Source organism: Petromyzon marinus, unplaced genomic scaffold, assembly GCF_048934315.1.
Source record: "Petromyzon marinus isolate PM22_M1 ecotype Great Lakes invasive population unplaced genomic scaffold, UKy_Petmar_22M1.pri1.0 PM_Scaffold_33, whole genome shotgun sequence".
In the NCBI taxonomy this organism is placed as follows: domain Eukaryota; kingdom Metazoa; phylum Chordata; class Hyperoartia; order Petromyzontiformes; family Petromyzontidae; genus Petromyzon; species Petromyzon marinus.
The window spans coordinates 566,485-592,755 of NW_027423313.1; positions in this window are offsets into that span (position 1 = coordinate 566,485).

Here is a 26,271-nt window from a genome sequence, read left to right on the forward strand (position 1 = left end):
ACACCAACCCTTAAACGCCAACCCTTAAACGCCAACCCTTAAATGCCAACGTTTAAATGCCAACCCTTAAACACCAACCCTTAAACGCCAACCCTTAAACACCAACCCTTAAGCGGCAACCCGTAAACGCAAACCCTTTAACGCCAACCCTTAAACACCAAGCCTTAAACACCAACCGTTTGAACGCCAACCCATAAACGCCCACCCCTAAACACCAACTCTTAAACGCCAACCCTTAAACGCCAACCCTTAAACGCCAACCCTTAAACGCCAACCCTTAAACGCCAACGTTTAAATGCCAGCCCTTAAACACCAACCCTTAAACGTCAACCCTTAAACACCAAGCCGTAAACACCAACCGTTTGAATGCCAACCCATAAACGCCCAACCCTTAAACGCCAAACCCTTAAACACAAACCCTTAAACGCCAACCCTTTAAAACGCCAACCCTTAAACGCCAACCCTTAAACCCCTACCCTTAAACGTCAACGCTTAAACGCCAACTATTAAAGACCAACCCTTAAACACTAAACCCTAAAACACCAACCCTAAAACGCCAACCCATAAACAAACCCTTTAACGCCAACCCTTAAACGCCCACCCTTAAACGCCAACGTTTAAAGGCCAACCCTTAAACACCAACCCTTAAACACCAAGCCTTAAACACCAACCATTTGAACGCCAACCCATAAACGCCCACCTCCAAACACCAACCCTTAAACGCCAACCCTTAAACGCCAACCCTTAAACTCCAACCCTTAAATGCCAACCCTTAAACGCCAACCCGTAAACACCAACCCTTAATCGCCAACCCTTTAACGCCAACCGTTAAAGGCAAACCTTTACACGCCAAACCCTTAAACACCAACCCTTAAACGCCATCCATTAAACACCAACCATTAAACGCCAACCCTTAAACGCCAAAACCTAAACACGCTTAAACGCCAACCCTTAAATGCCAACCCTTAAACGCCAAACCCTTAAACCCCAACCCTTAAACGTCAACGCTTAAACGCCAACCCTTAAACACCAACCCTTAAGCGCCAACCCTTAAACACCAAGCCTTAAACACCAACCGTTTGAACGCCAAACCATAAACGCCCACCCCTAAACACCAACCCTTAAACGCCAACCCTTAAACGCCAACCCTTAAATGCCAACGTTTAAATGCCAACCCTTAAACACCAACCCTTAAACGCCAACCCTTAAACACCAACCCTTAAGCGCCAACCCGTAAACGCAAACCCTTTAACGCCAACCCTTAAACACCAAGCCTTAAACACCAACCGTTTGAACGCCAACCCATAAACGCCCACCCCTAAACACCAACTCTTAAACGCCAACCCTTAAACGCCAACCCTTAAACGCCAACCCTTAAACGCCAACCCTTAAACGCCAACGTTTAAATGCCAACCCTTAAACACCAACCCTTAAACGTCAACCCTTAAACACCAAGCCGTAAACACCAACCGTTTGAATGCCAACCCATAAACGCCCACCCCTAAACACCAACCCTTAAACGCCAACCCTTAAACGCCAACCCTTAAACGCCATCCCGTAAACGCCAACCCTTAAAACGCCAACCCTTAAACGCCAACCCTTTAAACGCCCAAGCCTAAACACCAACACTGAAACGCCAACCCTTAATCGCCAACCCTTAAACGCCAACCCTTAAACGCCAACCCTTAAACGCCAACCCTTAAACGCCAACCCTTAAACGCCAACCCTTAAACACCAACCTTTAAACGCCAACCCTTAAACGCCAACCCTTAAACGCCAACCCTTAAACGCCAACCCTTAAATGCCAACCCTTAAACGCCAAACCTTAAACAACAACCCTTAATCGCTAACTCTTTAAATGCCAACCCTTAAACGCAAACTCTTAAACACCAATCCTTAAATGCAAACCCTTAAACACCAACCTTTAAACACCAACCCTAAAACGCCAACCCTAAAACGCGAACCCTTAAACACCAACCTTAAACGTCAACCCTTAAAGGCCAAACTTACACGCCAAACCTTGAAACGCCAACCTGTAAACACCAACTCTTAAGCACTAACACTTAAACGAAAACGCTTAAACACCAACCCTTAAACACCAACCATTAAACGCCAACCCTTAAACGTCAACCATCATCCGGCAAACCTTAAACGCTAATACTTTAAAGACCAACCCTTAAACACCAACCCTTAAATGCCAACCCTTAAACACCAACCCTAAATCGCCAACCCTTAAAAACAAACCTTAAAACACCAACCTTTAAACACCAACCGTTAAAGACAAACCTTAAACGCCAAACCCTTAAACACCAACCCTTAAACGCCATCCATTAAACACCAACCATTAAACGCCAACTCATGAACGCCAAAACATAAACACGCTTAAACACCAACCCTTAAAGGCCAACCCTTTAATGCCAACCTTTAAACACCAACCCTTAATGCCAACCCTTAAACGCCAACCCTTAAACACCAACCTTTAAACATCAACCCTAAAACGCCAACCCTTAAACGCCAACCCTTTAAAACGCCAACCCTTAAACGCCAACCCTTAAACCCCAACCCTTAAACGTCAACGCTTAAACGCCAACTATTAAAGACCAACCCTTAAACACTAAACCCTAAAACACCAACCCTAAAACGCCAACCCATAAACAAACCCTTTAACGCCAACCCTTAAACACCAACCCTTAAACGCCAACCCTTAAATGCCAACCCTTAATCGCTAACTCTTCAAATGCCAACCCTTAAACGCCAACCCTTAAACACCAATACTTAAACGCAAACCCTTAAACACCAACCTTTAAACACCGACCCTAAAACGCCAACCCTTAAACGCCAACCCTTAAACACCAACCCCTTGAAGGCCAAACTTACACGCCAAACCTTTAAACACCAACCTGAAAACACCAACTCTTAAGCACCAACACTTAAACGAAAACGCTTAAACGCCAACCCTTAAACACCAACCATTAAACGCCAACCCTTAAACGTCAACCTTTAAACGCCAACCCTTAAACGCCAACCCTTAAACACTAACCGTTAAACGCCAACCCTTTAACGCCAACCCTTAAACGCCAACCTTTAAACACCAACCCTTAAACGCCAACCCTTAAATACCAACCTGTAAACACCACCTCTTAAGCACCAACCCTTAAAGGACAACCCTTAAACGCCAAAACCTAAACACGCTAAAATTTAAACCCTAAAACGTCAACCTTGAAACACCAACCCTTAAACACCAACCCTTAAACACCAACCCTTAAACGCCAATCCTTCAACACCAAACCTCATCCGGAAAACCTTAAACGCTAACTCTTTAAAGACCAACCCTTAAACACGAACCCTTGAAAGCCAACCCTTACAAACCGACGGTTAAACACCAACCCTTAAATGCCAACCATTGAACACCAACCCTAAATCGCCAACCCTTAAAAATCAACCTTAAAACACCAACCTTTAAACACCTACCGTTAAAGCTAACCCTAAAACGCCAACCCGTAAACGCCAACCCTTAAACACCAAACCTTAAACGCCATCTCTTAAACACCAACCTTTAAACACCAACCCTTAAAGGCCAAACCTTACCCGCCAAACTATTAAACACCAACCTGTAAACACCAACTCTTAAGTACCAACCCTTTAAACACCAACCTGTAAACACCACCTCTTAAGCACCAACCCTTAAACGACAACCCATGAACGCCAAAACCTAAACACGCTAAAACGCCAACACTTAAACACCAACCCTTAAATGCCAACCCTTAAACACCAACCCTAAATCGTCAAACCTTAAAAACCAAACCTTAAAACACCAACCCTAAACGCCATCTATTAAACACCAAGCTTTAAACACCAACACTTAAAGGCCAAACTTACACGCCAAACCTTTAAACACCAACCTGTAAACACCAACTCTTAAGAACCAAACCTTAAACGACAACCCTTAAACGCCAAAGCCTAAACACGATTAAACACCAACCCTTAAATGCCAAGCCTTAAAAGCCAACCCGTAAACGCCAACCCTTTAACGCCAACCCTTAAACTCCATCTCTTAAACACCAACCTTTAAACAGCAAACCTTAAAGGCCAAACTAACACGCCAAACCTTTAAACACCAACCTGTAAATACCAACTCTTAAGCACCAATCCTAAAAACTAAAACCCTTAAACGCCAACCCTTAAACACCAACCCTTATACGCCAACCCTTAAACGCCAACCCTTAAGCACCAACCCTTAAACACCAACCCTTAAATGCCAACCCTTAAACGCCAAACCTTAAACAACAACCCTTAAACACCCACCTTAAACGTCAAACCTTAAAGGCCAAACTTACACGCCAAACCTTTAAACACCAACCTGTAAACACCAACTCTTAAGCACCAACACTTAAACGAAAACGCTTAAACACCAACCCTTAAACACCAACCCTTAAATGCCAACCCTTAAACACCAACCCTAAATCGCCAACCCTTAAAAACAAACCTTAAAACACCAACCTTTAAACACCAACCGTTAAAGACAAACCTTAAACACCAACCATTAAACGCCAACCCTTAAACGCCAAAACATAAACACGCTTAAACACCAACCCTTAAAGGCCAACCCTTTAATGCCAACCTTTAAACACCAACCCTTAATGCCAACCCTTAAACGCCAACCCTTAAACACCAACCCTTAAATGCCAACCATTGAACACCAACCTTAAATCGCCAACCCTTAAAAACCAACCTTAAAACACCAACCTTTAAACACCTACCGTTAAAGCTAACCCTTAAACGCCAACCCGTAAACGCCAACCCTTAAACACCAAACCTTAAACGCCATCTCTTAAACACCAACCTTTAAACACCAACCCTTAAAGGCCAAACCTTATCCGCCAAACTATTAAACACCAACCTGTAAACACCAACTCTTAAGCACCAACCCTTTAAACACCAACCTGTAAACACCACCTCTTAAGCACCAACCCTTAAACGCCAACCCTTAAATGCCAACCCTTAAACACCAACCCTAAATCGCCAACCCTTAAAAACAAACCTTAAAACACCAACCATTAAACACCAACCGTTAAAGACAAACCTTAAACGCCAAACCCTTAAACACCAACCCTTAAACGCCATCCATTAAACACCAACCATTAAACGCCAACCCTTAAACGCCAAAACATAAACACGCTTAAACACCAACCCTTAAAGGCCAACCCTTTAATGCCAACCTTTAAACACCAACCCTTAATGCCAACCCTTAAACGCCAACCCTTAAACACCAACCTTTAAACACCAACCCTAAAACGCCAACCATTAAACGCCAACCCTTTAAAACGCCAACCCTTAAACGCCAACCCTTAAACCCCAACCCATAAACGTCAACGCTTAAACGCCAATTATTAAAGACCAACCCTTAAACACTAAACCCTAAAACACCGACCCTAAAACGCCAACCCATAAACAAACCCTTTAACGCCAACCCTTAAACACCAACCCTTAAACGCCAACCCTTAAATGCCAACCCTTAATCGCTAACTCTTCAAATGCCAACCCTTAAACGCCAACCCTTAAACACCAATACTTAAACGCAAACCCTTAAACACCAACCTTTAAACACCGACCCTAAAACGCCAACCCTTAAACGCCAACCCTTAAACACCAACCCCTTGAAGGCCAAACTTACACGCCAAACCTTTAAACACCAACCTGAAAACACCAACTCTTAAGCACCAACACTTAAACGAAAACGCTTAAACGCCAACCCTTAAACACCAACCATTAAACGCCAACCCTTAAACGTCAACCTTTAAACGCCAACCCTTAAACGCCAACCCTTAAACACTAACCGTTAAATGCCAACCCTTTAACGCCAACCCTTAAACGCCAACCTTTAAACACCAACCCTTAAACGCCAACCCTTAAATACCAACCTGTAAACACCACCTCTTAAGCACCAACCCTTAAAGGACAACCCTTAAACGCCAAAACCTAAACACGCTAAAATTTAAACCCTAAAACGTCAACCTTTAAACACCAACCCTTAAACACCAACCCTTAAACACCAACCCTTAAACGCCAATCCTTCAACACCAAACCTCATCCGGAAAACCTTAAACGCTAACTCTTTAAAGACCAACCCTTAAACACGAACCCTTGAAAGCCAACCCTTACAAACCGACGGTTAAACACCAACCCTTAAATGCCAACCATTGAACACCAACCCTAAATTGCCAACCCTTAAAAATCAACCTTAAAACACCAACCTTTAAACACCTACCGTTAAAGCTAACCCTTAAACGCCAACCCGTAAACGCCAACCCTTAAACACCAAACCTTAAACGCCATCTCTTAAACACCAACCTTTAAACACCAACCCTTAAAGGCCAAACCTTACCCGCCAAACTATTAAACACCAACCTGTAAACACCAACTCTTAAGCACCAACCCTTTAAACACCAACCTGTAAACACCACCTCTTAAGCACCAACCCTTAAATGCCAACCCTTAAATGCCAACCCTTAAACACCAACCCTAAATCGCCAACCCTTAAAAACAAACCTTAAAACACCAACCATTAAACACCAACCGTTAAAGACAAACCTTAAACGCCAAACCCTTAAACACCAACCCTTAAACGCCATCCATTAAACACCAACCATTAAACGCCAACCCTTAAACGCCAAAACATAAACACGCTTAAACACCAACCCTTAAAGGCCAACCCTTTAATGCCAACCTTTAAACACCAACCCTTAATGCCAACCCTTAAACGCCAACCCTTAAACACCAACCTTTAAACACCAACCCTAAAACGCCAACCATTAAACGCCAACCCTTTAAAATGCCAACCCTTAAACGCCAACCCTTAAACCCCAACCCATAAACGTCAACGCTTAAACGCCAATTATTAAAGACCAACCCTTAAACACTAAACACTAAAACACCAACCCTAAAACGCCAACCCATAAACAAACCCTTTAACGCCAACCCTTAAACACCAACCCTTAAACGCCAACCCTTAAATGCCAACCCTTAATCGCTAACTCTTCAAATGCCAACCCTTAAACGCCAACCCTTAAACACCAATACTTAAACGCAAACCCTTAAACACCAACCTTTAAACACCGACCCTAAAACGCCAACCCTTAAACGCCAACCCTTAAACACCAACCCCTTGAAGGCCAAACTTACACGCCAAACCTTTAAACACCAACCTGAAAACACCAACTCTTAAGCACCAACACTTAAACGAAAACGCTTAAACGCCAACCCTTAAACACCAACCATTAAACGCCAACCCTTAAACGTCAACCTTTAAACGCCAACCCTTAAACGCCAACCCTTAAACACTAACCGTTAAACGCCAACCCTTTAACGCCAACCCTTAAACGCCAACCTTTAAACACCAACCCTTAAACGCCAACTCTTAAATACCAACCTGTAAACACCACCTCTTAAGCACCAACCCTTAAAGGACAACCCTTAAACGCCAAAACCTAAACACGCTAAAATTTAAACCCTAAAACGTCAACCTTGAAACACCAACCCTTAAACACCAACCCTTAAACACCAACCCTTAAACACCAACCCTTAAACGCCAATCCTTCAACACCAAACCTCATCCGGAAAACCTTAAACGCTAACTCTTTAAAGACCAACCCTTAAACACGAACCCTTGAAAGCCAACCCTTACAAACCGACGGTTAAACACCAACCCTTAAATGCCAACCATTGAACACCAACCCTAAATCGCCAACCCTTAAAAATCAACCTTAAAACACCAACCTTTAAACACCTACCGTTAAAGCTAACCCTAAAACGCCAACCCGTAAACGCCAACCCTTAAACACCAAACCTTAAACGCCATCTCTTAAACACCAACCTTTAAACACCAACCCTTAAAGGCCAAACCTTACCCGCCAAACTATTAAACACCAACCTGTAAACACCAACTCTTAAGTACCAACCCTTTAAACACCAACCTGTAAACACCACCTCTTAAGCACCAACCCTTAAACGACAACCCATGAACGCCAAAACCTAAACACGCTAAAACGCCAACACTTAAACACCAACCCTTAAATGCCAACCCTTAAACACCAACCCTAAATCGTCAAACCTTAAAAACCAAACCTTAAAACACCAACCCTAAACGCCATCTATTAAACACCAAGCTTTAAACACCAACACTTAAAGGCCAAACTTACACGCCAAACCTTTAAACACCAACCTGTAAACACCAACTCTTAAGAACCAAACCTTAAACGACAACCCTTAAACGCCAAAGCCTAAACACGATTAAACACCAACCCTTAAATGCCAAGCCTTAAAAGCCAACCCGTAAACGCCAACCCTTTAACGCCAACCCTTAAACTCCATCTCTTAAACACCAACCTTTAAACAGCAAACCTTAAAGGCCAAACTAACACGCCAAACCTTTAAACACCAACCTGTAAATACCAACTCTTAAGCACCAATCCTAAAAACTAAAACCCTTAAACGCCAACCCTTAAACACCAACCCTTATACGCCAACCCTTAAACGCCAACCCTTAAGCACCAACCCTTAAACACCAACCCTTAAATGCCAACCCTTAAACGCCAAACCTTAAACAACAACCCTTAATCGCTAACTCTTTAAATGCCAACCCTTAAACGCAAACCCTTAAACACCAATCCTTAAACGCAAACCCTTAAACACCAACCTTTAAACACCAACCCTAAAACGCCAACCATAAAACGCGAACCCTTAAACACCCACCTTAAACGTCAAACCTTAAAGGCCAAACTTACACGCCAAACCTTTAAACACCAACCTGTAAACACCAACTCTTAAGCACCAACACTTAAACGAAAACGCTTAAACACCAACCCTTAAACACCAACCCTTAAATGCCAACCCTTAAATACCAACCCTAAATCGCCAACCCTTAAAAACAAACCTTAAAACACCAACCTTTAAACACCAACCGTTAAAGACAAACCTTAAACGCCAAACCCTTAAACACCAACCCTTAAACGCCATCCATTAAACACCAACCATTAAACGCCAACCCTTAAACGCCAAAACATAAACACGCTTAAACACCAACCCTTAAAGGCCAACCCTTTAATGCCAACCTTTAAACACCAACCCTTAATGCCAACCCTTAAACGCCAACCCTTAAACACCAACCCTTAAATGCCAACCATTGAACACCAACCTTAAATCGCCAACCCTTAAAAACCAACCTTAAAACACCAACCTTTAAACACCTACCGTTAAAGCTAACCCTTAAACGCCAACCTGTAAACGCCAACCCTTAAACACCAAACCTTAAACGCCATCTCTTAAACACCAACCTTTAAACACCAACCCTTAAAGGCCAAACCTTACCCGCCAAACTATTAAACACCAACCTGTAAACACCAACTCTTAAGCACCAACCCTTTAAACACCAACCTGTAAACACCACCTCTTAAGCACCAACCCTTAAACGCCAACCCTTAAATGCCAACCCTTAAACACCAACCCTAAATCGCCAACCCTTAAAAACAAACCTTAAAACACCAACCATTAAACACCAACCGTTAAAGACAAACCTTAAACGCCAAACCCTTAAACACCAACCCTTAAACGCCATCCATTAAACACCAACCATTAAACGCCAACCCTTAAACGCCAAAACATAAACACGCTTAAACACCAACCCTTAAAGGCCAACCCTTTAATGCCAACCTTTAAACACCAACCCTTAATGCCAACCCTTAAACGCCAACCCTTAAACACCAACCTTTAAACACCAACCCTAAAACGCCAACCATTAAACGCCAACCCTTTAAAACGCCAACCCTTAAACGCCAACCCTTAAACCCCAACCCATAAACGTCAACGCTTAAACGCCAATTATTAAAGACCAACCCTTAAACACTAAACCCTAAAACACCAACCCTAAAACGCCAACCCATAAACAAACCCTTTAACGCCAACCCTTAAACACCAACCCTTAAACGCCAACCCTTAAATGCCAACCCTTAATCGCTAACTCTTCAAATGCCAACCCTTAAACGCCAACCCTTAAACACCAATACTTAAACGCAAACCCTTAAACACCAACCTTTAAACACCGACCCTAAAACGCCAACCCTTAAACGCCAACCCTTAAACACCAACCCCTTGAAGGCCAAACTTACACGCCAAACCTTTAAACACCAACCTGAAAACACCAACTCTTAAGCACCAACACTTAAACGAAAACGCTTAAACGCCAACCCTTAAACACCAACCATTAAACGCCAACCCTTAAACGTCAACCTTTAAACGCCAACCCTTAAACGCCAACCCTTAAACACTAACCGTTAAACGCCAACCCTTTAACGCCAACCCTTAAACGCCAACCTTTAAACACCAACCCTTAAACGCCAACCCTTAAATACCAACCTGTAAACACCACCTCTTAAGCACCAACCCTTAAAGGACAACCCTTAAACGCCAAAACCTAAACACGCTAAAATTTAAACCCTAAAACGTCAACCTTTAAACACCAACCCTTAAACACCAACCCTTAAACACCAACCCTTAAACGCCAATCCTTCAACACCAAACCTCATCCGGAAAACCTTAAACGCTAACTCTTTAAAGACCAACCCTTAAACACGAACCCTTGAAAGCCAACCCTTACAAACCGACGGTTAAACACCAATCCCTTAAATGCCAACCATTGAACACCAACCCTAAATCGCCAACCCTTAAAAATCAACCTTAAAACACCAACCTTTAAACACCTACCGTTAAAGCTAACCCTAAAACGCCAACCCGTAAACGCCAACCCTTAAACACCAAACCTTAAACGCCATCTCTTAAACACCAACCTTTAAACACCAACCCTTAAAGGCCAAACCTTACCCGCCAAACTATTAAACACCAACCTGTAAACACCAACTCTTAAGCACCAACCCTTTAAACACCAACCTGTAAACACCACCGCTTAAGCACCAACCCTTAAACGACAACCCATGAACGCCAAAACCTAAACACGCTAAAACGCCAACGCTTAAACACCAACCCTTAAATGCCAACCCTTAAACACCAACCCTAAATCGCCAAACCTTAAAAACCAACCTTAAAACACCAACCCTAAACGCCATCTATTAAACACCAAGCTTTAAACACCAACACTTAAAGGCCAAACTTACACGCCAAACCTTTAAACACCAACCTGTAAACACCAACTCTTAAGAACCAAACCTTAAACGACAACCCTTAAACGCCAAAGCCTAAACACGATTAAACACCAACCCTTAAATGCCAAGCCTTAAAAGCCAACCCGTAAACGCCAACCCTTTAACGCCAACCCTTAAACACCAACCCCTTAAAGGCGAAACTTACATGCCAAACCTTTAAACACCAACCTGAAAACACCAACTCTTAAGCACCAACACTTAAACGAAAACGCTTAAACGCCAACCCTTAAACACCAACCATTAAACGCCAACCCTTAAACGCCAACCCTTAAACACTAACCGTTAAACGCCAACCCTTTAACGCCAACCCTTAAACGCCAACTTTTAAACACCAACCCTTAAACGCCAACCCTTAAATACCAACCTGTAAACACCACCTCTTAAGCACCAACCCTTAAAGGACAACCCTTAAACGCCAAAACCTAAACACGCTAAAATTCAAACCCTAAAACGTCAACCTTTAAACACCAACCCTTAAACACCAACCCTTAAACACCAACCATTAAACGCCAATCCTTCAACACCAAACCTCATCCGGAAAACCTTAAACGCTAACTCTTTAAAGACCAACCCTTAAACACGAACCCTTGAAAGCCAACCCTTACAAACCGACGGTTAAACACCAACCCTTAAATGCCAACCATTGAACACCAACCCTAAATCGCCAACCCTTAAAAATCAACCTTAAAACACCAACCTTTAAACACCTACCGTTAAAGCTAACCCTAAAACGCCAACCCGTAAACGCCAACCCTTAAACACCAAACCTTAAACGCCATCTCTTAAACACCAACCTTTAAACACCAACCCTTAAAGGCCAAACCTTACCCGCCAAACTATTAAACACCAACCTGTAAACACCAACTCTTAAGTACCAACCTTTTAAACACCAACCTGTAAACACCACCTCTTAAGCACCAACCCTTAAACGACAACCCATGAACGCCAAAACCTAAACACGCTAAAACGCCAACACTTAAACACCAACCCTTAAATGCCAACCCTTAAACACCAACCCTAAATCGTCAAACCTTAAAAACCAAACCTTAATACACCAACCCTAAACGCCATCTATTAAACACCAAGCTTTAAACACCAACACTTAAAGGCCAAACTTACACGCCAAACCTTTAAACACCAACCTGTAAACACCAACTCTTAAGAACCAAACCTTAAACGACAACCCTTAAACGCCAAAGCCTAAACACGATTAAACACCAACCCTTAAATGCCAAGCCTTAAAAGCCAACCCGTAAACGCCAACCCTTTAACGCCAACCCTTAAACTCCATCTCTTAAACACCAACCTTTAAACAGCAAACCTTAAAGGCCAAACTAACACGCCAAACCTTTAAACACCAACCTGTAAATACCAACTCTTAAGCACCAATCCTAAAAACTAAAACCCTTAAACGCCAACCCTTAAACACCAACCCTTATACGCCAACCCTTAAACGCCAACCCTTAAGCATCAACCCTTAAACACCAACCCTTAAATGCCAACCCTTAAACGCAAACCCTTAAACACCAATCCTTAAACGCAAACCCTTAAACACCAACCTTTAAACACCAACCCTAAAAAGCCAACCCTAAAACGCGAACCCTTAAACACCAACCTTGAACGTCAACCCTTAAAGGCCAAACTTACACGCCAAACCTTTAAACACCAACCTGTAAACACCAACTCTTAAGCACCAACACTTAAACGAAAACGCTTAAAAACCAACCCTTAAACACCAACCATTAAACGCCAACCCTTAAACGTCAACCATCATCCGGCAAACCTTAAACGCTAACACTTTAAAGACCAACCCTTAAACACCAACCCTTAAATGCCAACCCTTAAACACCAACCCTAAATCGCCATCCCTTAAAACAAACCTTAAAACACCAACCTTTAAACACCAACCGTTAAAGACAAACCTTAAACGCCAAACCCTTAAACACCAACCCTTAAACGCCATCCATTAAACACCAACCATTAAACGCCAACCCCTAAACGCCAAAACATAAACACGCTTAAACACCAACCCTTAAAGGCCAACCCTTTAATGCCAACCTTTAAACACCAACCCTTAATGCCAACCCTTAAACGCCAACCCTTAAACACCAACCTTTAAACACCAACCCTAAAACGCCAACCCTTTAAAACGCCAACCCATAAACGCCAACCCTTAAACCCCAACCCTTAAACGTCAACGCTTAAACGGCAACTATTAAAGACCAACCCTTAAACACTAAACCCTAAAACACCAACCCTAAAACGCCAACCCATAAACAAACCCTTTAACGCCAACCCTTAAACGCCAACCCTTAAACACCAACCCTTAATCGCTAACTCTTCAAATGCCAACCCTTAAACGCCAACCCTTAAACACCAATACTTAAACGCAAACCCTTAAACACCAACCTTTAAACACCAACCCTAAAACGCCAACCCTTAAACGCCAACCCTTAAACACCAACCCCTTAAAGGCCAAACTTACACGCCAAACCTGTAAACACCAACCTGAAAACACCAACTCTTAAGCACCAACACTTAAACGAAAACGCTTAAACGCCAACCCTTAAACACCAACCATTGAACGCCAACCCTTAAACGCCAACCCTTAAACGCCAACCCTTAAACGCTAACCGTTAAACGCCAACCCTTTAACGCCAACCCTTAAACGCCAGCCTTTAAACACCAACCCTTAAACGCCAACCCTTAAATACCAACCTGTAAACACCACCTCTTAAGCACCAACCCTTAAAGGACAACCCTTAAACGCCAAAACCTAAACACGCTAAAATTCAAACCCTAAAACGTCAACCTTTAAACACCAACCCTTAAACACCAACCCTTAAACACCAACCATTAAACGCCAATCCTTCAACACCAAACCTCATCCGGCAAACCTTAAACGCTAACTCTTTAAAGACCAACCCTTAAACACGAACCCTTGAAAGCCAACCCTTACAAACCGACGATTAAACACCAACCCTAAATCGTCAAACCTTAAAAACCAAACCTTAAAACACCAACCCTAAACGCCATCTATTAAACACCAAGCTTTAAACACCAACACTTAAAGGCCAAACTTACACGCCAAACCTTTAAACACCAACCTGTAAACACCAACTCTTAAGAACCAAACCTTAAACGACAACCCTTAAACACCAAAGCCTAAACACGATTAAACACCAACCCTTAAATACCAAGCCTTAAAAGCCAACCCGTAAACGCCAACCCTTTAACGCCAACCCTTAAACTCCATCTCTTAAACACCAACCTTTAAACAGCAAACCTTAAAGGCCAAACTAACACACCAAACCTTTAAACACCAACCTGTAAATACCAACTCTTAAGCACCAACCCTAAAAACTAAAACACCTTAAACGCCAACCCTTAAACACCAACCCTTAAAGGCCAACCCTTAAACGCCAACCTTTAAACACCAACCCTTAAATGCCAACCCTTAAACGCCAACCCTTAAACACCAACCTTTAAACACCAACCCTAAAACGCCAACCCTTAAACGCCAACCCTCTAAACACCAACCCTTAAACGTCAACTCTTAAACACCAACCATCATCCGGAAAACCTTAAACGCTAACACTTCAAAGACCAACCCTTAAACACCAACCCTTAAATTCCAACACTTAAACACCAACCCTAAATCGCCAACCCTTAAAAACAAACCTTAAAACACCAACCTTTAAACACCAACCGTTAAAGACAAACCTTAAACGCCAAACCCTTAAACACCAACCCTTAAACGCCATCCATTAAACACCAACCATTAAACGCCAACCCTTAAACGCCAAAACATAAACACGCTTAAACACCAACCCTTAAAGGCCAACCCTTTAATGCCAACCTTTAAACACCAACCCTTAATGCCAACCCTTAAACGCCAACCCTTAAACACCAACCTTTAAACACCAACCGTAAAACGCCAACCCTTAAACGCCAACCCTTTAAAACGCCAACCCTTAAACGCCAACCCTTAAACCCCTACCCTTAAACGTCAACGCTTAAACGCCAACTATTAAAGACCAACCCTTAAACATTAAACCCTAAAACACCAACCCTAAAACGCCAATCCATAAACAAACCCTTTAACGCCAACCCTTAAACGCCAACCCTTAAACGCCAACCCTTAAACGCCAACCCTTAAACGCCCACCCTTAAACGCCAACGTTTAAAGGCCAACCCTTAAACACCGACGCTTAAACGCCATCCCTTGAACACCAAGCCTTAAACACCAACCATTTGAACGCCAACCCATAAACGCCCACCTCTAAACACCAACCCTTAAACGCCAACCCTTAAACGCCAACCCTTTAACGCCAACCCTTAAACGCCAACCAGTAAACGCCAACCCTTAAACGCCAACCCTTAAATGCCAACCCTTAAACGCCAACCCTTAATCGCCAACCCTTTAAACGCCAATCCTTAGACGCCAACCCTTTAACGCCAACCCTTAAACGCCAACCCTTAAATGCCAACCCTAAATCGCCAACCCTTAAAAACAAACCTTAAAACACCAACCTTTAAACACCACCTCTTAAGCACCAACCCTTAAACGCCAACCCGTAAACGCCAACCCTTTAACGCCAACCTTTAAACACCAACCCTTAAAGGCCGAACTTACACGCCAAACCTTTAAACACTAACCTGTCAACACCAACTCTTAAGCACCAACCCTTAAATGAAAACCCTTAAAACGCCAACCCTTAAACACCAATGTTTAAATGCCAACTCTTACACGCCAACCCTTTAACGCCAACCCTTAAACGCCAACCCTTAAACACCAACCTGTAAACACCAACTCTTAAGTACCAACCCTTAAACGACAACCCTTAAACGCCAAAACCTAAACACGCTTAAACATTAACCCTTAAACACCAACCCTTAAACGCCAACCTATTAAACACCAACCTTTAAACGCCATCTCTTAAACACCAACCTTTAAACACCAACCCTTAAAGGCAAAACTTACATGCTAAACCTTTAAACACCAACCTGTAATCACCAACTCTTAAGCACCAACCCTTAAACGAAAACCCTTAAACGCCAACCCTTAAATACCAATCTTTAAACACCAATCTTTTAACGCCAAACCTTAAACGCCAACCCTTAAACGTAAACCCTTAAACGCCAACCCTTAAATGCCAACCCTTAAACGCCAACCCTTAAATACCAACCCTTAGTCGCCAACCCTTTAAATGCCAACCCTTAAACGCCAACCCTTAAACACTAATCCTTAAACGCAAACCCTTAAACACCAACCTTTAAACACCAACCCTAAAACGCCAACCCTTATACGCCAACCCTTAAACACCAACCCTTAAACGCCAACCCTTTAAATGCCAACCCTTAAACGCCAACCCTTAAACACTAATCCTTAAACGCAAACCCTTAAACACCAACCTTTAAACACCAACCCTTAAAGGCCAAACCTTACCCGCCAAACCTTTAAACACTAACCTGTAAACACCAGCTCTTAAGCACCAACCCTTTAAACACCAACCTGTGAACACCACCTCTTAAGCACCAACCCTTAAACGACAACCCTTAAACGCCAAAACCTAAACACGCTAAAACACCAACCCTTAAACACCAACCCTTAAACGCCAACCCTTTAACGCCAACTCTTAAACACCAACCCTTAAACGCCAACCCTTAAATACCAACCTGTAAACACCACCTCTTAAGCACCAACCCTTAAAGGACAACCCTTAAACACCAAAACCTAAACACGCTAAAACACCAACCCTTAAACACCAACCCTTAAACGCCAACCCTTTAACGCCAACTCTTAAACACCAACCCTTAAACGCCATCTCTTAAACACCAACCTTTAAACACCAACCCTTAAAGGCCGAACTTACACGCCAAACCTTTAAACACTAACCTGTCAATACCAACTATTAAGCACCAACCCTTAAACGAAAACCCTTAAAACGCCAACCCTTAAACACTAACCCTTAAACGCCAACCCTTAAACGCCAACCTTTAAACGCCAACCCATAAATGCCAACCCTTAAATGCCAACCCTTAAACACCAACCCTTAAACGCCAACCCTTTAAAGCCAAGCCTTAAACACCAACGTTTAAATGCCAACTGTTACACGCCAAACCTTAAATGCCAACCCTTAAACACCAACCCTTAAACGCCAACCCTTAAATGCCAACCCTAAATCGCCAACCCTTAAAAACAAACCTTAAAACACCAACCTTTAAACACCACCTCTTAAGCACCAACCCTTAAACGCCAACCCGTAAACGCCAACCCTTTAACGCCAACCTTTAAACACCAACCCTTAAAGGCCGAACTTACACGCCAAACCTTTAAACACTAACCTGTCAACACCAACTCTTAAGCACCAACCCTTAAATGAAAACCCTTAAAACGCCAACCCTTAAACACCAATGTTTAAATGCCAACTCTTACACGCCAACCCTTTAACGCCAACCCTTAAACGCCAACCCTTAAACACCAACCTGTAAACACCAACTCTTAAGTACCAACCCTTAAACGACAACCCTTAAACGCCAAAACCTAAACACGCTTAAACATTAACCCTTAAACACCAACCCTTAAACGCCAACCTATTAAACACCAACCTTTAAACGCCATCTCTTAAACACCAACCTTTAAACACCAACCCTTAAAGGCAAAACTTACATGCTAAACCTTTAAACACCAACCTGTAATCACCAACTCTTAAGCACCAACCCTTAAACGAAAACCCTTAAACGCCAACCCTTAAATACCAATCTTTAAACACCAATCTTTTAACGCCAAACCTTAAACGCCAACCCTTAAACGTAAACCCTTAAACGCCAACCCTTAAATGCCAACCCTTAAACGCCAACCCTTAAATACCAACCCTTAGTCGCCAACCCTTTAAATGCCAACCCTTAAACGCCAACCCTTAAACACTAATCCTTAAACGCAAACCCTTAAACACCAACCTTTAAACACCAACCCTAAAACGCCAACCCTTATACGCCAACCCTTAAACACCAACCCTTAAACGCCAACCCTTTAAATGCCAACCCTTAAACGCCAACCCTTAAACACTAATCCTTAAACGCAAACCCTTAAACACCAACCTTTAAACACCAACCCTTAAAGGCCAAACCTTACCCGCCAAACCTTTAAACACTAACCTGTAAACACCAGCTCTTAAGCACCAACCCTTTAAACACCAACCTGTGAACACCACCTCTTAAGCACCAACCCTTAAACGACAACCCTTAAACGCCAAAACCTAAACACGCTAAAACACCAACCCTTAAACACCAACCCTTAAACGCCAACCCTTTAACGCCAACTCTTAAACACCAACCCTTAAACGCCAACCCTTAAATACCAACCTGTAAACACCACCTCTTAAGCACCAACCCTTAAAGGACAACCCTTAAACACCAAAACCTAAACACGCTAAAACACCAACCATTAAACACCAACCCTTAAACGCCAACCCTTTAACGCCAACTCTTAAACACCAACCCTTAAACGCCATCTCTTAAACACCAACCTTTAAACACCAACCCTTAAAGGCCGAACTTACACGCCAAACCTTTAAACACTAACCTGTCAATACCAACTATTAAGCACCAACCCTTAAACGAAAACCCTTAAAACGCCAACCCTTAAACACTAACCCTTAAACGCCAACCCTTAAACGCCAACCTTTAAACGCCAACCCATAAATGCCAACCCTTAAATGCCAACCCTTAAACACCAACCCTTAAACGCCAACCCTTTAAAGCCAAGCCTTAAACACCAACGTTTAAATGCCAACTGTTACACGCCAAACCTTAAATGCCAACCCTTAAACACCAACCCTTAAACGCCAACCCTTAAATGCCAACCCTAAATCGCCAACCCTTAAAAACAAACCTTAAAACACCAACCTTTAAACACCACCTCTTAAGCACCAACCCTTAAACGCCAACCCGTAAACGCCAACCCTTTAACGCCAACCTTTAAACACCAACCCTTAAAGGCCGAACTTACACGCCAAACCTTTAAACACTAACCTGTCAACACCAACTCTTAAGCACCAACCCTTAAATGAAAACCCTTAAAACGCCAACCCTTAAACACCAATGTTTAAATGCCAACTCTTACACGCCAACCCTTTAACGCCAACCCTTAAACGCCAACCCTTAAACACCAACCTGTAAACACCAACTCTTAAGTACCAACCCTTAAACGACAACCCTTAAACGCCAAAACCTAAACACGCTTAAACATTAACCCTTAAACACCAACCCTTAAACGCCAACCTATTAAACACCAACCTTTAAACGCCATCTCTTAAACACCAACCTTTAAACACCAACCCTTAAAGGCAAAACTTACATGCTAAACCTTTAAACACCAACCTGTAATCACCAACTCTTAAGCACCAACCCTTAAACGAAAACCCTTAAACGCCAACCCTTAAATACCAATCTTTAAACACCAATCTTTTAACGCCAACCCTTAAACGCCAACCCTTAAACGTAAACCCTTAAACGCCAACCCTTAAATGCCAACCCTTAAACGCCAACCCTTAAATACCAACCCTTAGTCGCCAACCCTTTAAATGCCAACCATTAAACGCCAACCCTTAAACACTAATCCTTAAACGCAAACCCTTAAACACCAACCTTTAAACACCAACCCTAAAACGCCAACCCTTATACGCCAACCCTTAAACACCAACCCTTAAACGCCAACCCTTTAAATGCCAACCCTTAAACGCCAACCCTTAAACACTAATCCTTAAACGCAAACCCTTAAACACCAACCTTTAAACACCAACCTTTAAACACCAACCCTTAAAGGCCAAACCTTACCCGCCAAACCTTTAAACACTAACCTGTAAACACCAACTCTTAAGCACCAACCCTTTAAACACCAACCTGTGAACACCACCTCTTAAGCACCAACCCTTAAACGACAACCCTTAAACGCCAAAACCTAAACACGCTAAAACACCAACCCTTAAACACCAACCCTTAAACGCCAACCCTTTAACGCCAACTCTTAAACACCAACCCTTAAACGCCAACCCTTAAATACCAACCTGTAAACACCACCTCTTAAGCACCAACCCTTAAAGGACAACCCTTAAACACCAAAACCTAAACACGCTAAAACACCAACCCTTAAACACCAACCCTTAAACGCCAACCCTTTAACGCCAACTCTTAAACACCAACCCTTAAACGCCATCTCTTAAACACCAACCTTTAAACACCAACCCTTAAAGGCCGAACTTACACGCCAAACCTTTAAACACTAACCTGTCAATACCAACTATTAAGCACCAACCCTTAAACGAAAACCCTTAAAACGCCAACCCTTAAACACTAACCCTTAAACGCCAACCCTTAAACGCCAACCTTTAAACGCCAACCCATAAATGCCAACCCTTAAATGCCAACCCTTAAACACCAACCCTTAAACGCCAACCCTTTAAAGCCAAGCCTTAAACACCAACGTTTAAATGCCAACTGTTACACGCCAAACCTTAAATGCCAACCCTTAAACACCAACTCTTAAACACCAACCCTTTAACGCCAACCCTTAAACGCCAACCCTTAAACACGAACCTTTAAACACCAACCCTTATACGCCAACCCTTAAACACCAACCCTTAATAGCCAACCCTTAAATGCCAACCCTTTAACGCCAACCCTTAAACGCCAACCGTTAAACACCAACCTGTAAACACCAACACTTAAATACCAACCCTTGACAACCTTTAAACGCCAAAACCTAAACACGCTTAAACACCAACCTGTAAACACCAACCCTTAAACGCCAACCCTCAAACGCCAACTCTTTAAACACCAACCTTTAAACGCCATCTCTTAAACACCAACCTTTAAACACCAACCCTTAAAGGCAAAACTTACACGCTAAACCTTTAAACAGCAACCTGTAAACACCAACTCTTAAGCACACATCCCTTAAACGAAAAACCTTAAACACCAACCCTTAAACACCAACCCTTATACGCCAACCCTTAAACGCCAACCCTTAAACGCCAACCCTTAAACGCCAACCCTTAAATGCCAACCCTTAAACACCAACCTTTAAACACCAACCCTTAAACGCCAACCCTTAAACGCTAACCCTTAAACGCCAACCCTTAAATGCGCGAACTTGTACCAAAACGGTCAGGCCGATCTGCTACAGAGCAAACAAATCAGGGAGACACATGGAAGGGGAGCTTTATTGACATTGGGACACTGCTTAAGAACTGGATAAAATGGTACAAAAGCGAAAACGATGTAAAAACTTCAGAAATAGCTACGCTGAACTCAGACCCTCTCGCACAGACAGACAAACAGAGATTATATAATGAGGAAAAATTCGGAAAAGAAACGGGTGGGACTGACAACCCCGATGTCAGAGGGGGACAGAATATTAAAACTAAGTCACCAGGGGATTCTGTACTAATAACGCGAGAAAGGGTGGAGCCGAAGCTCCGAGGCAACTCTTCAGGAAAACGCACACCACGCACAGACGGCCGACACAAACATCGCGACAGGCACGACGCACCAGACAAATATAAATCAAACACCCCACAAAAACCACGTAAGTATGAGCCATGGGATAAACAGGAGTCACCGAGCAAAGCTGACCCACGTTACAGGCGCAAAAGACACTGCAAAAATCATGTTAAGCAACGCCACCGTGATATTAATAACTCATCCGAATCTGACTCGGATGACGATGATCAACTTTCCGATTACTTGTTCAGTAGTAAAACTCTGAAATCGATGGACAAAGCTCTCGCCAGAATTCCCTATTTTGATCGACACAATAAGAACAGAGACATACACACTCACATTGCAATGGTAGAAGCAGAAGCAATGATCAGGGGTCTGAGAAAAACGGATGAGAAAGCCAGTTTGCTGAAACGCAGCTTGCATGGACAGTCCATATCATGGGTAAAGTTGCTACCATACGAGGTTCGGAACGATTTTAAAAAGCTGAGCTTGGCAGTGATTCGGAAGTTTGCACAATATCTAACACTGTCTGAGGGAATTAACGCTGCAAAATCTATGACCCAGTGCGCAGATGAGGATCCTCGAGAGTACCTCATACGATTTAAAAGAGCGTACTATGCGGGCGATGTGGATCAGTATCACGAAGGTGACAAAAGATTAAAAATTATGTTTTTCGGATCCTTGGGTCCAGAGATTACAAAAATCGTGGGAATGGTTTTGGATCCAGAGACGGCCTCCTTACACCACATAGTGAATACGGCTCACATGGCTTGGCTGTACAGGGATAAGAACAATAATTCCACAACACACAGTGAACGAGGCAAGGCAACCAGTATTTCAGAAGGAAATAAAAATCAGGGGAGCAGAAACAAAACATCACCTGCGAGGCACTCAAGACACGCAGGCCCACAGTGCAGGAAACAAAAAGCACCCGCGAATTACCAACGTAATTACATACCCAGGTGGCCAGATAGCAATTACACGAGACAATGGCACACAGACCAGGAGCGATCGCAGCGTGCAGGGACGCGTATTTGCGAGAATCGCAATGTGTGGAGACCACGAGCAAAGTCAGACCAGTTCCCAATTCCACGGCACACAGACCGAAAGCGTTCGCAGCGTGCAGGGACGCGTATTTGCGAAAATCGCCACGGGTAGAAGCCAATAGCAGGACCAATGCCACGGCACACAGCTAGCCAAAATTACCCACACTGATGGCGAGATAACAATTCCACAATTCCACGGCACACAGACCGGGAGCGTCCGAAGCGTACAAGGACGCGTATTTGCGAAAATCGCCACGGGTGGAAGCCAAGAGCAGGACCATATCTATACCCAATGCCACGGCACACTGCTGGCCAAAATTACCCACACAGATGGCGAGATAACAATTACGATCGACAGTGGCACATAAATAATGGGCGATCGCAACACACAAAGACACAATCACGAGAATCACGGCACGTATAGGCCAAGAGCAGAATCACGCCGATTCCCAACTGCTGTGACAAAGAGGGTGACATGGGCACGTGATGAATCGCTCACAGGGGTTGAGAGGAAAATGACAGGAAGAGCAGTGTCCGCTGAGCTGGAAAAAAATTCACAGCCCTTGAAAAAAATCAAGCAGGCTGGAGGTGACGAACAAAACCAGGAGGGTAACCATGATTGTGGAAAACTAAATGCACCATGCACCCGTTCTGATAATGTGGTGGAGAACGCGAGAGTCGCTCCCGTGGTGAATACACCTATTGAACAGGGAAAAATAACAATGAAGTGTGATCCAACGAGAAATGATAAGCAACAGGATCGGGGGGGAGAAACCTGCTTGTTTGGTAAATGGAAACGCGATCAATTGTGTCGCGAAATTGCGTGAGAGTACTGCGAATGTGGCAGAGAAAGATGCTACGGAGACAGAAATCCATGATGGATCGGGGAATGTGTTGAAATCCAGCACATGCAAAAACATGGAATCGAATCGTGGTACGGAGTCATCAAATCAGCACATGGCTGCGGAGAAGGCAAATGACCCCAACAGTCGAGCACGGAAACTCGTGGTGTGTACTAATCCTGGTGGCGCACGACATCACTTCACGCCACATAAACCCACAGGGAAGGCGAGGGATAAAAAAAATTACCGATACGAACCAAGGAACCGTGCTCATTTGGCTAAAGCCATACCGACGATGAACCAAAATGACGATGTGATGATGTTGCATGGAAAGGTCACAGGTTACTCTAAAATACCTGGCCATGAGAAAAAATTATTCTGCACTCTTGACCAAAGGTGGCGGTAAGGTTGCCAATAACTTGGTAAACTTTGATTTAAAGCTTTCGTGACTGCAGTAATTCATATTCTTAGTTTTTTCGGTAAAGTCACGTTGAAGAGAAACAACATGACTTTACCGAAAAAACTAAGAATATGAACTTGGTAAACATTAAACAAAGAGATGCCGGGAGGGAAACGGTGTACCACCGGGCTCGAAACCGCTATCCAGTGTTTCCCAGGAACTGAAACAAAAATCAAAGTAGCAATAATTGATAAGAACCGATGTAACATGTTGCCTTAATTTTTTTATTTTTCCTGTTCTTTTATTTTCTTATTTCAAATGTAATCATGCTAAGTTGTGACACGTACGCGCGCGTTGTAAGGAAAATCACAAACTCGAAGACAATCAATGCTTATGATGGGAAAAGGCATTTTTCTTTTATTTTAAAAATAATCCGTGGCAGACCACAGATCATTTTTAAAAGGGTGGTGTGTTGGATATGAGCCTTTTTCCAAAATTGATATTAATAATATCTGCCGATATATAATTTTTTAAAATAATAACAAAGAGAAATAATGCATAAAACGCATCAACCCAAAAACACGCAAACACAGATGGAGATCATAAACAGGCCATAAATAAAAAAAGAAATAATAAAACTCTCGAGGCGAGGATGTTAACAGCTATCTGCGAAGATCTCCAGATGAACAAGAGTTTGATGTGCCCCTTTGGAAAGGTCACCCAGAGGCGAGCCTCAGGAAGACAGACGCGAGTTAAACCAATTTTTTTATTTTCCTTATTTGCCATTAAAACAACGGTTTTAATTTAAAATGCAACAACAAGAATAAGCTAAAATTAGCGATCCTCACGATCACTCCAATTAAGACCAGGCCACCAGATGCATCAGTGAATCCTTATCCAATTATTAATTCGATATCAAATTATTTTCACCTTTAATACGTTTTACTGTTAAAACAAAGCTTGGAGACAGAAATACCGAGTCACATCAAAGATTTTCGAGAAGGAATGAGACAACGGGCAAACTTACGAAACGAGTTAAACAATACTCCAAGAAACCCCGACCACCTTTGTCTCTCTCGCAGCGCGGAGAAACAGGAATTCCACCCTGGCAAGGGGCCATCTGGAAGCAGCCGGGTTTAATGAGAAAACAAAGATCCCCCATATAGCCTTAACAGACTGTAGGGGCAAGTGCTGTTAGCGAGCACCTATGAAGGCCGGAACGGTACACGAGGGGGTGGGTGGCCAGCACCACGCCCGACCGCCTTTGTCTCCCTAGTGGCAATGTTTACACACCTTACCAGGTACTCATTTGAGGCTGAGTCGACCTAGGGGAGGCCCGGGACCGGTTCAGATAATCGTCACTGGTGTTGGCCGTGAGCGGGAATCGAACCCGGGTCACCTCACACACAAACTCACCCCCCCCCCCCCCCTCCACGATACCCTTCGGAAACAAAGGAAGATGAGGGCGGGGGGGAACAACTCCCAAAGCCATAACCGCCAGCAAACAATTTTTTTTTAAAGAAAATTGTTTAACAGGTTTTCCCTGCCAGGGATCTGAACACAATTAATTAAAAGATTGGTCCAAGATAAGAATCTCAAAGGAATACATTGCGGCCATTTGAGTTACGTGGTTACGGTCACTTGGGGGTATTTGAGTGGTTCGTTTTTTTCTATTGCATAATCTTGCTGGTATCCATGAATGAACAAGACGAATCTATGAACGCATATTTGTGCCTTTAGGAATAATAATGGTTTGAGTGTCTTTCCATATGAACAGCGTTGCATAATAATCAATCGTCCTACTGTTAACAACGTGACAAGAATCTGCATTAAGGGTCGCATATGATCAATGACCGAATGCCGTGTTGTGTAACAATTTAAATACGAATTACATATTATAAGGTTAAGGTTTTGATAGAATAGTTTGCATGTTTTAATCTCTCTCTCAACAACCGATCAATTGCGTTACGCGTCGGGAATTAAACACAGGTGCCGTTATCGAAGTGAAACAACGCAATCGTGATGTGTACCTTGTTAATGCTATTGTTGAAATTCCGAAGTTGAGAGTTCTCATATTATCCAAAAATTAAAGTTTAGCTAGAAAATAAAATTGATTAAAGCAGAAGAGTTGTGTGTGATTCTTTCCGTGATACTGCATAGAATTGTTCTGCGAATGAGATCTGAATCTTGGGGACCTATCATAAGCACACTAATCACTAATCCAGCACATAATCAATAAGCGTTAAATCGAAGATCATTGTATC